Below are 17,075 nucleotides of genomic sequence, written 5' to 3'. Positions count from 1 at the left end.
CCAGATCCCTAGCCCATGTGGGCCCTCACTTGGGCCATTTGGGTCCCTGCGTCCTTCAGGAGTAAACTCCCAGAAAGCCATTGACTATTTCTGTCTCTGGATCACAGAGACTCTGCTCATCTCAGCGTGTCTTTATTTCTTTGCTGGTACAATAAAACATTTAAAAATATCTTTTGTTGTTCTTGTTTTTAAAAAATATTGGGACAATTTATATTTTGTAAAAAAAACTATATGTTCATAAACATAGAAAAATCTGGAAGTATATACAGAAAACCATAATGTTAATAGTATTTATTGCCAGGTATAGTATCTAGATTCCTATGTCTTCCAATGACCAATCTCCCTCCACTTCCAGAGCCTTCTGAGAAAGGAAGTACAGAGATTGTAGGGCTACATAATTTCCAACTTTCACCATCCAGTGTAACAGCCATTATAAATTACAAGATTAAAAAAAATTTCTCCTCAGGACACTCACACTTGGACATCAGAGAGGAACAGTAATGACCTCTCCAGCTGTTTCAGGAGTTTGTTTATTTAAATCAAGGACTTTTTAATCTTTGCCTCGTCTTGTTTTCTTTCTCCTACTTTTGCTCTCATTCTTATCTTTTTTGCTTTTTTTTTAGTTTTTATGTCAAAAATAATGGAGGAAATTTAAATGAGTTAAGTCAGGTATCCAGAGAAATATTTAAAGAAAGTCCAGAAAATTTAGTGACCACACAGCAAAATAAGATCTTTGATTACTAGATCCATGTTCCTAGGTTGGAGCTACAGGCTACAGAGAGAGAGATCAGAGAAAAGAAAAAAACCCACTATCTTCAGAGAAGACATGATAGTGGGAGTCTCATGCCAGAGCCAAAGCTACTGAATTAGTTTTACATGAAATATTTTGGTGGTTTGGAACAGGTCAGGGGCAAGATAAAGGCAGAGAAATTGTTAAATCCAAGAGCTACCTGGAGTATAGAATCACTAGGATTGGGTGATGGACTGAATATTATAAAACAAGAAATCAGCAAGGGACAAGACCACCCCATTTCCGACAGTAATTTGGAAGGGGAATGGAATTGATATGGATGCATATGGGAAGATATTTTAAATATAAGAGCACACAAAATATGTGTGAAAACTTCTCTCTGAACCAGACTTGAATGGGGACTTGCTTAACTCCTATACAGTGAAAATTCTATAATATGTCAGGAAAAGTGTGTTCATACTTATTTTAAAAAATGGTTTTTATAATTGAAAATAAGAAGGTCAGAGGATCCAAGTTCAAGAAAACGCTCTGCTATTTAAAAACTCCACTTAAATTTCCTGAGCTTTGTTCTACCAAAAAAAAAAAAAAAAAAAGATTAAGAAGGTGGTTATATTACCTGTTCCAACATTCTCAGTGTTTCTGTGAAAACTAAATGAACTTCATTCACAATGCCTTATAAACTCTCAGTGTTATATGATTTAGTTATAATCAGCATTGCTATTATCATGCTCTCCACCATGCCATTCCTACCTTCTTTTCCCCTTCATGACAAATACTGTCTATGTGACTTAAAAAACAAACAAACAAAAAAAACCTATGGGAAAATGCTTATGGATATATGTATATTTCTTTACAAATGACAAATTTAGCATAGTCTAGTACAGTTTGCCTAAGCAGGGAGAGAGAAGTCAGTGATTTTTTTTTTAACTGCAAGGAATTTGGGAAATAATATATTACTTTGATCAGATAATCAGAAATTAAAAAAAAAAAAGAGGATTAACTTGGCAAAAAATCTAGAGGACCAAAAATGTCTAACAGCAGGTAGATATGCATTATTTTGTTGTCCCTATTTATCTCATTTCCTCTCTTATAAATATCAAATATTTTAAAGTACAATTCATGCAACAACTATATCATTTTTTAACCTGTTGTTTCCAGAAAAAAAAAATGATTGAAATTCATCCTGAGTAAACAACTAAAACTGGAAATGCCCAGTTCCTAATTATGTTTCCCTTCTAAGACAGCTCTGGCAAGTAAATTTAGAATAACTTCAGAATCTCTGTTAAATCTAAAATACTTAGTTCTCCACAGTTTATCTGTCAGTTTTTTGCTTCAATAATGCTGTGTAACAAAGCATCCCAAAACTCAGTGGCTTACAACAAACAACAAGCATTTATTCTCATGTTTAGGGGTCTGCATCTTGATAGCACTTTAACTCATCTAGACAGGGTAGTTTAGGTAACTTGAGTTTAAGCTGAAGATCAGCTCGGTTTGGCTCAGTGCAGCTCAGTTCAGCTCAGTTTCACATGTGTTTCTCTGAGTCACAAATGAAGAGAAGTTGCTCCCTGGGGCCTGCTCTTCTTATGGTAGATCACTGGAGTGCAAAAAACAAGCCACACTGGACAAGCTGATTTAAGGATGATGCTTATGTCACCTCCGACAATCATCCCATTGCCCAAAGCAAGTCATATGGCCAAGCCTAATATCAATGGATCAGGGAAGTACACTTCACAGTAGGACAAGAAAAGGCAATACTTGCCAAATAGAGTCGACATTATCATGTCTTGGTTGCAAAAATTTTGCTCATATTTTGTGAAAAAGATAACCCTTGTAACTTTATATCAATCTGCAACTCATAAAATGGAGTCTTAGTGTAACATGAATATAGTGTGAACATAAGATCTATTTTGAAAGGGAAGGAAACCTGGTCCTGGCCCATAGGTAATAAAATAATCTTCCTATTAAAAAATGTTTCAAGATACAATGATACCGTCTTATATTCCATCAAGACTGTATATCCAGAAAATACCTGGATAGTTCTAACAGTTTGTGTTATATGTATATTGTTCTCTAATGCATGTGAAATTAATGGTATATTCATATAGAATAAATGAAAAAAATCTTTCATTACACAGTATACAGCCTGTGGGGTTGATTGTCACAGGAGGTCACTGAATCAAATACTGTGGCTAGAATTTTGAAAGCTGTTGGAAAATTTTATGATGAATAATGGCATTCATTATTATTCATGCCAAGCTTCAGGTAATAAACTCTCCCTCTTGAGGCTCTGACTGATCACCTCAGGGGTCGGATAGAAGAGTCCCCTTTGTGTAGCTAAACAATAGACTATTCATTTGGGAACATCCATAAGCTTGAAACACAGATAAAAACTAATATTAGAGACCTCCAAAAGTCCTATTATGCTTTAACATTTCAGTGGTAAAGACAATCCTATATATCACTATCAAAACTGTTCTTTGTTATTATGTATTTACCTCAATTAGCTTTGATCACTCTGAAATGAACCATGATTGAAATTCCAGCTCTTTCTCAATTTTATATAAATAGATAATGCATCTTAAATTCATAATTCCAAGCAAAATCTTAAACTCTCAAAGAAAAAAAAAATTTGTTTTACTTAAAGATTCCTGTTACTCTAATTCTAAGAGAGGGTCTCTATCCAAAAAGGCACAAGATAGGAAGGATTAAAGAGAGTGCTTTTTTATCTTCTCCCATTTTGCCTTGTTCCCCAGTAAATTCTCTACTCCCTGAGGAAATGCAGGAAAAATGCAAATGCTAATGTGAGTCTTCCGGGTTACGAATACAACATAATTTCTCTATATGCATTATGGAGTGAAAAGATAGAATTGAGTTAAGCAAGATAGAGATAACTTTCCAGTTTTTTCTAAATTGGCTTTCATAATATTGGTTTTATGCTTTTCATTTTTGGAAGATTATATATTAGCAGAACAGCAGATACATTCATATTTTAAGACAAATAGAAAATTCACCCACAGGCCAAAATATATATATTTTGGGAAATTATCTGCTATTTTGAATTATGTAAACTCTTATTATCTACCTTAATCAAAGACAAAACATCTTTAAATCAGTTTTATTTTAGTTAAAGGGTTTTTATAGGTAGAGCAGCAATTCCATCTTTTGTATATAAACAGGGAAAGTACAACATATAAAGTATTTCAAGTTATTTTGAATCATTTATCATTATTAGTAATTCCATGAAGAGAGAAAGGATACATAAATAGTTGGGAGGCTAGGAGTTTGAGGTAAATTAGAAAGCAAAAATGATGAATGAGAGAAAGATTGATGAGGTTTCTAGTCTTAGGTGAAATACAAAATACAAAACAGAGAGAAAGTCAGGTCTCCAAAAGCAAAGTTGACATATAGCTGAAAGTCTGTGAGGATTCACAAGTATATTCTTTACTTAGAAATATGTAAATGATGATATTTACGTGATTATTTGCTATTTCTAACTTTTCAAATGTAGTTCAAAGACACATTCTAAAACTTTGGTAAAAATGTATTTCTGGTTACATACTCCAGTTGTTAATTGAGTTACTTCTATTTGACATTTTATGAACCTACTAGGAATATTAGTTAAATGTATTATATTTGTTTCCTAAAAGTGGAAGGAAACATGGCAATCATAATTCAAACTTCTTTTGGAATACCATAGATGCTTGCAATTTTAACAGCTCTATTTTATTATCCAAGTGATCACTAAAGTCCATGGACTAAAGTAGCTTGTAATTTTTCTGAGACATATTTATTAAACATAAATGGGGTGTAGTGCAATTGGTGCCTGAGTTATTAAGGTGGGTACAGCTAGCTGGTTGCTGGTATGTCTGGGTGGCCATGGCTGGGAGTGCCAAAGACATTGGAGGTTTGTATCATAGCTGTCTTTTGCTGCAGAAGAGCCACGGACAGAAGCTGGACTATGAAGAAAGTACCTTCCCACTCTCAACCTACAGCCTATGCTTCCCTATTCCCCACCTAATTAGAAGTCAGCTGAGAAGGAGTGCAAGAAAAAGAATTTGTAGAGACCCAGCCTCAGCATCACAGAAAGAGTACAGCAGGTGGAATTGGACATACAGATAAATAACAACACATAAGTTTACTTTGTTTTGGGGAGGAAAAAAAGTCCATGACTAGTATTACAGATGTGGGAGGTGAACGCATGTAAGGAAGTAACAGTGTTTGAACATGTGTGATTTAATAATGTGTGCAGAGAGATATTATGTAAAATTTTGAATTTTTAGTTTAAGCAAAATCAACCATTCCCATTATACATCGGATCACTCTGAGCCTGTTGTTTAATCATGCTTTGGAGCATGAGAATGATGCAGAAGTTACAGAATCAACTATTACTCCTATGAATGATCAATAGTGATTCTACCTTCCATTTTTTTAAAACCACCATTATTTTATATTAATAGAATAAAATATACTCATGGTATTTTTGGTAAATTTCTTCTTTTTCATGGTAGAAAATAGAGCATCATAATTTCAATTGATTGAAGTAACTTCTGATGCATAACAGATGCATTATTCTTTTTATTTTTTTCTCACATTATATTTTCTAATTGGTTACTGTTGTTACATGTGAAAACTATTTGGTTAGGGATTTTTATTTTATATCTATCCACTTTGTTGAACTCTTTTATTACATCTCTTTATTCTTTGAGGACGCCAAGTAGACAATCATATTGTCTATAAATAATTAAAATTCTGTCTCCTTTAACAAAGTTATACCACTGCTTCTGCTTCATATTGTATTTAATTAGAGCATCTACAAGAATTGCTACTTTTCCTTACCGTAAAAATGAGTCTTGGACTTAACTTTTAGACATTTTTACTTTTATTGTTCTTAAAGTTTTAAAATTACTTCTTAGGCTCTGATTTGCTACCACATGTATAAGTGATCTTTTGACATTTGGAAATCAGTTATATTTTCCTTATTTACTTTATTGTTTTAGAACTCCATAATTAAAAGAGTTTTTGAAATATACAATATACTTTGAAACCCACTCACTGGATGTGATTCAACTATTAGTTATTGCACTAGGTGTTATGAGAGAAAAAATGAACTTACTAATAACAAAAAAATTGGTTTCAAGTAGTTTCCATTCCAGTTGGTTAGGCAAGACAGCTGTCACAGGGAGCCTGTGACAAAATACTAAACAATCAAGCTAGTTAATATTTATTGAGTGTTCACAATGTGCTGGTGAGTTTTACACAGATTATTACTAATCTTCACAATAATCCTTTGAGTTAGAGTTTGAAATTATGTTGTTGATGAATCTGAGGCCCTAAAGAGGTTGAAGTACTGGCCTAAGTCATACAGCTAAAGCCTAGCCCAGTTTGGTTAAGAGTATGGGCAGTCTGACCTAGCATCTTCTTAAACATTTTTACACAGCCCTCTGAGAACTTAGAAAGGAATGTCAAATATGATAATAGTCACGCAGTTTTATGGAATTTTTATGGATGATGTGGTATTTTGAGAGTGAAGAACATTCCAGACAGAGTCCCTCTAATGGGATAGTGGTGTGAAGAGTTCTGGACTTTAGAGAGACAATGATAAGACTAGTCTGACTGAAGCAGAGTGTTAATAAAGGAGAAACACGAACTTGCACAAAGATTGGGGAAAATTATGAATGCTAACCTAAAGACTTTATTTTTTGCCTTGAAAGTAATGGGAAGCAATAGAGAAAATGGAACACTATGAAACAGTAACCATAAACAGCAGGCCTTCTAGATCTCTTTCAGCAGAGATGTTAGAAAAGGAAATTAAGATATTTCAACCTAAGGAATTATCAAGGAAAAGAGACCCCAAGAAATCAGAAGGAGCAATAATTAAGGATGAGAAAAATATGTGACACACAAAAACAAGCTACTTTGGATGTGGTGAATACTTTTTCTTTAAGCCTATCGCAGCCCCAAACTGGGCAGCCAGAGGGAACAAAGCCTCAGGTTCAAAAGTTCTGATGCAATTTCCATCTTCAGAATTCTGTCAAGCTGAGCTGGAAATATTTTTATCAAAATCCTCCTAAGATTTCAAGTAGCCTCCAGCTATGCTGAACCACTTTTCACACGGTTTCAAAACTTCCATTCCTTTTATGCCTAAAATACAGGTTTGCGTTATCTTAAAACACACGTGCATGCATGCCTGCATACACGCTCCACATGACAAAAAGTCTATGGAAAAGTTGCAGAAATCTCTAAGCATATCAGAAAAGATTAGCTTCACATCCTGGTGTGGGTGCCTCATTCACACTCTCTCACTAGTTTGTTCTTCCATAGAAATGACCTTAGAAACAGGAACATGTTATAAAGCTCTTTGCTCAAATACATTTTAATTCACTTCCTAAATTTAGGATGGCTCTGCTTTTAACCATTTTCAGATTTTTTTGTGTATACCTTAAAGTATAGAAAGGCTAATGATTTTTCAGCAGCTGGCACTTTACAACTAGAAATTCCATCCTGCATTATTTAAATAGTCACATTCGTGATGACTGGTAATAAAACTATTTATAATTGCAATTACAACAAAAGATTCCCTACTCTACCAAAATTTTTAGCTGCCTTAATTCACATTTCCATGTGAAAAAGGACATTTGCATGATCAAATCTGAGAACCATATTTTAGTCATTTTACAAATGTTCACCAAGAGCAGTTTAAATATATGTGTTAAATGAAAAATATTTTTAGATGATGGTGTCAAAAATACAGTGAGTGACTGATGCCAGAAAAAATATAACTTTATGAAAATTTTAATTTTCTATGTATTTTAATCTACTTTGAATTTCTTTTAGATATGTTATTTGAGGCCTTTTGATGGAAATATTCTTAATATTTGTTCTATGTGATTCAGTTGCCACAGGTCACATGTATGATCATTTGATATGGCTTGAGTGGCTGAGAAACTGAATTTTAAATTTTATTTTATTTAATTTTTTGATTTTTAAATTTATTTATTTTTGACTGCATTGAGTCTTCGTTGCTGCACGCTGGCTCTCTCTAGTTGCGGCGAGCGGGGGCTACTCTTTGTTGTGGTGCGCGGGCTTCTCATTGCGGTGGCTTCTCTTGTTGTGGAGCACGGGCTCTAGGCGTGCGGGCTTCAGTAGTTGCGACACACAGTCTTCAGTAGCTGTAACTCACGGGCTCTAGAGTGCAGGCTCAGTAGTTGTGGCACACAGGCTTAGTTGCTCCACAGCATATGGGATCTTCCTGGACCAGGGCTTGAACCCGTGTCCCCTGCATTGGCAGGCGGATTCTTAACCACAGCGCCACCAGGGAAGCTGCTTAAATTTTATTTAATTTTAATTAATTTAAAGTTAGAGTTAAATAACCTCACGAAGCTAGTGGCTGCTATGTTGGACAGTACTATCTACAGTCTGCAAGTAGTTGAAATATGCTAGTGTATATCAACCTTTTGACAAGTATTGTTGCTTGTGTATTTTTTGTTTTATCAATGAATCAGTAAATATAAAACACAGAGGAAACCTAGTATTATAACCCATATATATATACATAAATATATATATATAAATATATATATATATATATTTGTTATTTCTAAGCTTAAAGCAATCCATGTAGTAAAAATCCATTGCTGCTGGATAAGAAGAGAATCTTAAGTGACCAGATGGTCACTACTAACAGTTAAGTTTTTTATTTTTTCTCCATAGATGGGTCCCTAGTAAATGTTTGATTTGGAGAATCTATACAAAAGGAAATTACTTAATACTTACTAATGAATCAATATATTTCCACACATTCCCTGTCAGCTTGGAGCTTTAGAAATGAACCATTCTCCTCTTTTCTGCCTAAAGTCTTTGAAAAGAGTCTCAATATGTTGGTTTTATTTTGTTTGTTTGTTTGTTTGGTTGGTTGGTTGGTCGCTTGGTTGGTTGGTTAAATATATGTCCTTCAAACACCCTTGCTCTGTGTGTCTTTTCAGGGTCTTAAAAATATTCCCAAGACCTATTTCCTTTAGTAGCCCTACTTAACGTACAGTTATAGCTGTTATTCGTTGATACATGGCCTCACACAACAGAATAGACAAATGGTAGCTGTCACGCAAAATTATTCACCCTCTGTCCTTCCAAGAAGACTTGCTTTCACAGTGCTATTACTGCCTACATCCCTTTCTTGTTTTCTGTTCCCCCTACTTCCATTGATTTTAGATGTTTTTTGGTGCTTCTCCGTCTCTAATGTGTTACCTATTTTATTCGAATATGTAGGTGGCATGTTTTTAAGTGAATCAATAATGAAGTAGTTGAGACCACAAGTCTCATCACCCTCTACATGCTATTAGTGTTAGACTCCCAAGGGCCAACTGTGCAGTGAACCATGGTAATGAGGTTGATAGTTCATGAAGGAGCTGATGTGACAAATTGCCAACCTGCTGCAGGGACAGCCCCCCTAACCCTCCAGAAGGCCAATGTTATTCCAATTTTCATCCAGTTTTGTTCTTGTTCTAAATGTGCCAAAGCTAACACAGTATTTAAATGGATACCCTCCCCCCAGCCCCCGATCCCCCCTCCTCCGCACACACACACCTTGCAAAAGAGAGCACCTGGTGCCACGTACATTTATAATCTTCTTTTCAAATTGACATGCTCTCAGGGTGAATTTAATCAGCAATTGTCATACATTTTAAGGTATAAAAGGATGTTTCATTTTTCATGCCTTATTTTGGAGGCATTTGTGAAAACAGGGGTCTTCATTTATTGATGTTCTGGATATATAAGAATTTTTTAGATCTATTATTTCTGCTCTTAATAGTCACATCAACTGACTTTTGTTATCTTCTCTCATATTTGAACAAAACACCTTTCAGGTATCTTTTTAATCCTTTTTTTGAAAAGAAAAGCAAAACTCTCAACTTATTAAAAATAAGTATTGCTCAGGTACTATTAAATCAGGTAAATTCCTTTGTAGTTTTTTTTAAACCTAATTCTTTACTTTCCTCTTCATATTTTCATCTTATTTTAAAGTTTTTAATTGTTGTTGTTATTGTTTGTTTGTTTTACAAATATGTTATTGTTAGCTAGTGGACAATGGGAATGAATCACCTCTGACTTAAGGGAAAATTTCAGCCCAGATCACAGTTAGTGTAGCTAGCCTTTTATAAGACATTTAAAAGCATTTTAAACAAAGTTTATACTGCAGAGAACGGTTCCCAAACCACAGCTGGCTTGTCCTGTAGGGAAGTGGCTGGACATCATGTGTTCACTTTCTGATAGTGAAAAACGGTGTCCTTAGAGGCAAAGGTGCCAATTCTTTTTTTTTTCTTATTGGTAATACCTGTGATGCTTCTTAAATTTATTTTAATTGGTGCCTTCCCAAGCCTAATCGAAAATAATTAAAAGTTATAACTTGGAACTTTACTTGTTCAGTCCCTAGATTCAGACCTTAGTGAATCACACAGGACAAAGTTCTGTTTTCTAACCTTAAGGCATCCAATTCTCTAATCACTGCCTGAATCAGGCACCTCTGACACATATATTTTGAACCTATCTTGATGTACCTTGCATTTAACTATGTAAAACATTGTAATTATTCTCATGCTATTTCTTAGGCACATGTTTTGCCTTCTTATCTAAATTCCTTGAGGCTAAGGCAAATTTGATTCAGCCTTTTGTCAGACCTTGGCTGTACATTTTCAATAAATGCTGGCTAATTGTGTCCTGTATGTCATCAGCTGCCCTTATTATTCACTCTGAAAATCTCATCATCTTACGCATTATTACCATGAGGAATCACTTTTTACTTTACACCACTCAGAGGTTACAAACCAGTAGTCCACTAACTAGATTTGACCACTGGACTTGTTTTAATTGGTCAGCAAAGTGTTATTAAAACGTTAAAACTCAAACGCTTTTAGGTAGTGCATTTCCAGTTCTACCCAGGCTCTTCTCTTTACTCTCTCACACCTCAGTACTCTACTGCTCAGCCAGAGGACATATGTGTGTTTGAGACCCTTATATTTATTTTATTGCCCCATTTGGTGCCTTCATTCACTCAACACCTCTCTGTTGAGTGCCAATACAAGCCAGTCCTGCTCCAGAAACAGGTAAACAGACACAAATCCCTCTCTTCATAGAGTTTATGTTCTGGGCAGCTGCATTCTGGGATCTGACAATTTTCTATAAACATTTGGAAAAAAATTAATCAAGTAGGTGTGTTATTCCAGGTCCTCTGAGAAGCAGATATCAAGATGAGACTAAATATGCAAAAATGTTATTAAGAAAATGCCTATGCCTACGCAGAAAGATATAGAGCCTGTGCAAATTATGATTTGGCTTGTCTAACTGAACCCAGTCCAAATGGGTGGTTTTAGATGCATGATAACTTGGTGGCCTGGGGTTAATTTTATCTCTGCCAGGATCAGGTAACAGGCTTTTGTTTCTCAAGGGAAGTGTAATCCTCTCTTGTTGATGGCATGGCCTTGTTTCTGATTCCCTAGGGGACTGCATCATGGTTTTCTCCCTGGAACTTGCCATAAACTGCACATTGCATCAAGTCCTCCTGTTGACACCTCCAACACCATAGGGTCTACATGATAGAAGATAAGGTCCAAGCAGCAGGGCTAATTGTACCCAGACTGGATCTACTGCACTACCCTTTCCTGCTCCTGCCCGACTCAAAGGTGGCAGCCCTCCAGTCGGCAGTCACCTGGTATATAGGTATATAGGTCTGAAAAGTGTTGCCTCAAGAGCCTATAATGGCTACCAAACAATGTGCTGCTTTCTTTGAAGTTGGGATGCAAAAATGCAGCCATTTGTTACCTTGGAGGGGATATCGTGTATGCCCCTGAGTCTGGACCCCTAAAAACCTCACTGACTTGACTGGTTACTGAATCTTTGTAAGATTTATATTCAACCCTCAGGAGCACATGTTTCTCACTGATGTTTTTGGTATGGTAGCCACCTCTTACTTGTCCTTTTCAGTCAGCATGATGTCAACATCATAACCTGATGTAAAATTTTAAAGAATATTTTTATCTGCCCAGGTGAATGCAAACTATTCCTAATCCTCCCTTCTAACTGGAATGAGATAGAATGACTGTATACTATGTATCTGAGGTTTTATTAATTTACTCTAATAGTGATACCATGCCCACCACAGCAGCTGTGACTGGGGCTGTGACCTGGCTACACCTGAAGTGTGGTCTTCAGTCAGTCTCCAGGATCCCTTTGACTTCTGTAGAAGCCAGAAATTAAACAGATATGATAATATCCACCACCCCTTACATTTTTGATGCCTCTAATGGTAGCACGAATCTCCACTATTTCTCCAGGGATGTGGTATTAGTTTTGATTTACTATCCTGAGTATAGGGCAAGCAGGGCAGGGTAGCTCTCAGAAGCTTCCATTTGGCCTTCACCACTGATAGTTCTTATTCTACATACCAAAGACCCAATGTGGGAGTTATTTCAACTTCCCAGTGACTGGGAAATTGATTATCCAATGTGTCTGGGGCAGGTGGGCCCACTGGGAGCCAGACATTAGCCAGGACCCCCCTGTGACCTGACTGCTAAAGCTTCCCACTCTGACAAGAAGATTATGACAAGGTTTGGGTCTTAAAGTATCAATGTCAACCCAGACCCTGTATCCAATAGTCCTCAAAATATCTGGTTCTGGATCGGAACATTGCCTCAGATCTTGGAACTGAGCAAAGGATAGTGACTTTTTCTTTGGTTGACCATTTTTATCCTCCTGCTTCAACATTCTTGATTTATTTTGGTGTTACAGATTTTAAGCAGCAATTTAACCCTTTTTGGTTGCCTATCTGTTTTACCTCTAAGGACCTATGTTCTATTATCTATCTCTACAACTTCCTACAACTTCCTTCTGACCTTCCGAAAGGTCAAACTCTTTTGGCTTCTCCTTCTACCTTGCCCACATATGGTAACTGCAGTATCCTAGCTTCTAGTGATTAAGCACTGCCATTTGGCCTCTGTGACTTCTTCAGGGCCCTTCATCCCCACAGATGTTCATGAGCTCAGTTGTGTGAATGCCTCTCCTATCCTCATGCCTGGCCTGCAGAGAAGAGCCGCCACTGAACTTATTACTGATGTTGATGACCCTCTCATCACCATGTTCTGGATGAGTCCTCTCATGGAGCACAGTCCTCTAGTGGATCTTCTGGCCTCATCTATTAAATCTGGCTGAACCAAATAAGTAAGCATTATCATTTACTTCCTTCAGCTTTTATTTTCCTTCCTATAGGCTCTGGTAGGGAAATTCAGGCATTTCTGAATTATTGGCAATTCAGTTGGCAATTATTTATTCCAGGTTTCTAAGAGCCACCCAGCAGTGAATTTAACCGGCCACCTGCAGTTTTGACCAGAGTATTAAATCTCTTGTCAGAGAAAGTGTCCCCAAGTCAATGAATTTTCCTGTCCAGCCTAACAATCCAGTCCCTTGGTCAAGCACTCTTGACATCCAGTCTCAGAGTACTTTCCTGGCTCCTGTAGGTACATGCCAGCTAGTAATTATAATTCTTTAGATGTTTAGTCTCTTTTCTCCTTTATCAATGCAAGCACGTCACCTGTTGTGTTGTGCTAAGATATAATCCTCTCCATCAACATAAGGGGAATGCTGTGCCTAGACAGGAAAATATGGGGAGAAACATGCTGCCCAAGACAGTAGAGTTGGCCAACTACCACTAGGTTGTATTGATGCTCTGCAAGGATAAAGAGACAATGAGAGTTGCTAACTAGCAGTCAATTGCTAAGTTTGAAAAGCAGAAAGCCCAAGTGGTAGCTTATAAAGAGACCCTTATCACCTTATTTGAAGGGTAGACGTAACAAAAGGCAGCCTGAAGATCTAATTTTGAGAGTTGCAGAGCTGCATAGATAGTTGAACTCTCAGCCAGAGCAGGTCTCTTATGCCAATGTCAGTACACTGTTAGAGAACATCCTGGAATCCTGGAAATAGGAATGGACACATCTAGAAGGATGCATCTGAGGATGTTCACTCTATAGTCCTTCCAGATCCCCAGGCCTGCAAAGGCAGCCCACCTTTTCTTTAATAAGAGCTAGCACACTCACTGTGATGGATAGTGTGGCGGAAGCATCCCCTCCACAAGGCAACAAATGCTTCCATCAGAAACTTCCCATCTCCTCTCCCAGCTGCCATGCTGATAAACAGGATTATTTTTTCTTCAGTTTCTAATACATATATTTGTTTAGTTTTGAGCAAAACCACGTCTCCTGAGTTTTCCCTTGCTATATTTTATGTATTTGTTGTTTGTTTATGTCTTTGTTGTAGACAAAAAGTCTGACATTGTTGTAACCAGAAATCATTCACTCCCACCAAATCAACATGACTCCCTAGGTTCCCATGGAGTATTGACCCTACTAATGGAAGTTATTTTGTTCCAATACACTTTTTATAATAGAGTAGCTGTGTAGTAAGTTATAATATTTTGTAAATCACTCTCACTATAAAATTTTTAACTATTCTTGGTTATTACAGCAATTTAGATGTTCACATATGAAATATACTACCAGGATACTGACTGGAATTGCATTAACTCTATATCAGTTTATGAAGGTTTCATAACTTACCTTTCTAGAGATAGTATGTTATATCTCTCTGTTGTGGAAATTCTACATATTTCCTACTATGGGAATTTATAATTTCTACACTTTTTTAGCTAACTTAATTCAAATACTTTTAAATACTATTGTGAATGAATATCTTTTCTTGTTTCTATTTCTAAGTTATTAATGCTAGTATAGAAAATAGCTACTAAATAGCTATAATAATAGCTATATAAATATATATATATATTTTTTTATGAAGGAAACACAGTTATTCTAATTCTAAAATATTTTAGTATAGTCTCTTTTGGCAGAATCAAATATATAATTTGGAACTAAAATTATATTGTCTGTTTATCCAATATTTATACTATTTAATTAATTTTTAAATTTAATTTTTATACTTTTTGTTACATAAGACCTCTACTATAATGATGAATAATATTAGTCATAAGGGTGTTACTGTCATATTCCTAATTTTAATAGAAGTAGTTTTAGAATTTCACAATTTAATATATTTGCTCTTGATTTTTGTCCGAAAATCTTTAAGTAGTTTTCTTCTATTCCTACTTTATGTAGAGCTTCAATTAGAAATGGTACTTGACAAAAAAAATAACGATCAACAAAACGGAAAGACAACTTACTGAATGGGAGAAAATATTTGTGAATGATATGACTGATAAGGGATTAATATCCCACATACACGAACAGCTTATACAACTCAACATCAAAAAAACGAGCAACCCAATTTAAAACTGGGCAGAAGAACTGAATAGACATTTTTCCAAAGAGGAAATGCAGATGAGCAATGGGCACATGAAAAGATGCCCAATATCATTAATCATCACGGATATGCAAATCAAAACCACAATGATATACCACCTCACACCTGTCAGAATGGCTATCATCAAACAGAACACAACTAACAAATGTTGGTAAAGATGTGGAAAAAAGGGAGCCCACCTACACTGTTGGTAGGAATGTAAATTGGTGTAGCCACTGTGGAAAACAGTATGGAGGTTTCTCAAAAAATTAAAAATAGAACTACCATATGACCCAGAAATTTCACTCCTGGGTATATATCCAAAAAAAACCAAAACACTAATTCAAAAAGATACATGCACCCCAATATTCACAGCAGCATTATTTACAATTACCAAGATATAGAAGCAACCTAAGTGTCCATCAACAGATGAATGGATAAAGAGGATGTGCTATACATATGCAATGGAATACTACTCAGCCATAAGAAAGAACAGGGTCTTCCCTGGTGGCACAGTGGTTGAGAGTCCGCCTGCCGATGCAGGGGACGAGGGTTCGTGCTCCGGTCCAGGAGGATGCCACGTGCCGTGGAGCGGCTGGGCCCGTGAGCCATGGCCGCTGAGCCTGCGTGTCCATAGCCTGTGCTCCGCAACGGGAGAGGCCGCAACAGTGAGAGGCCCGCGTACCGCAAAAAAAAAAAAAAAAAAAAAAAAAAGAAAGAACAGAATTTTGCCATTTGCAGCAACATGGATGGACTTGGAGGGTATTATGCTAAGTGAAATAAGTCAGACAGAGAAAGACAAATACCATATGTTATCACTTACATGTGGATCCTAAAAAATACAACAAACTAGTGAATATAACAAAAAAGAAGCAGACTCACAGATACAGAGCACAAACTAGTGGTTATGAGTTGAGGGGGAGAATAGAAGAGTGGGGGAGTGGGAGGTACAAACACTATTGGATGTAAGATAGGCTCAAGGTTGTATTGTATAACATGGGGAATATAGTCAATATTTTGTAAAATCTGTAAATGGAAAGTAACCTTTAAAAATTGTATAATACAATAAAAAATTTAAAAATAAAAGAAATGGTAGTTATATTCTACCAATGTCTTCTCAGCATCTATTGTTATACTCATATAATTTTTTCTTCTTTGACACATTGATGCCATGAGTTATTCTGATAATCTTCATAATGATGAACCATACTTGCAGTTTCGTTGTTGGTTATTGTGTCTTAGTTTCCTTAACACGTTTCTGGATTTGCTTTGCACTTGTTTTGTAAAGAATATTTGCTCCATCTCTATTAAGAGTTCTATATATAATCTATCATACATTGGTATTAAGGTTATCTAGGAATTCTAACATAAATTAAGGCATTTTTCATATTTTTCTATAACCTGAGCTAGTTAAATAATATACAGAGTATTATTTTTAAAAATGTAAATAGAATTTAGCTTTAAATTCCTGTTTCTCTTTGTTTTGTAATCCTCTCCATAGTTATTATTCTCACATTTTTTTTCCTTTTCTTGCACCAATTTCTGTTTATTTTACCAGTAAATATCTGTTTTATTCCAAATGTGCTCCACAGAGTTTCACAAAATAATCTCTCATGATTTTTATGATTTTTTTTCTGGCAAATACATACAATCAAATTTTGTTAAATGTTCCAAAACAAAAGCAAATTCAGTATCTAGAATATAAACATCTATGTACATCTATTAAAACAAAATTATTGATTACATTATTCTACTAGTTCTTTTATCAACTTTATCTGTCAAATTCTGAAAAAGGCATTATATTAATATCACCCACTATAAATTACATTTTTTATACAGGCTTCCCTGTGTTCTTAGGAGTCTGTAGATTTGTCTGGTATGTTTGGTGCATAAAGTTTTATAACTATAGATTATTCTCAGCTTGCACCGTTTATCATTATATAATAAAAAGCTTTGTCCTGTTTAATGATGCTGTCCTTGAATT

Source organism: Orcinus orca, chromosome 4 (assembly GCF_937001465.1).
Source record: "Orcinus orca chromosome 4, mOrcOrc1.1, whole genome shotgun sequence".
NCBI lineage: Eukaryota > Metazoa > Chordata > Mammalia > Artiodactyla > Delphinidae > Orcinus > Orcinus orca.
Note: the sequence above shows the minus strand (reverse complement) of the source record.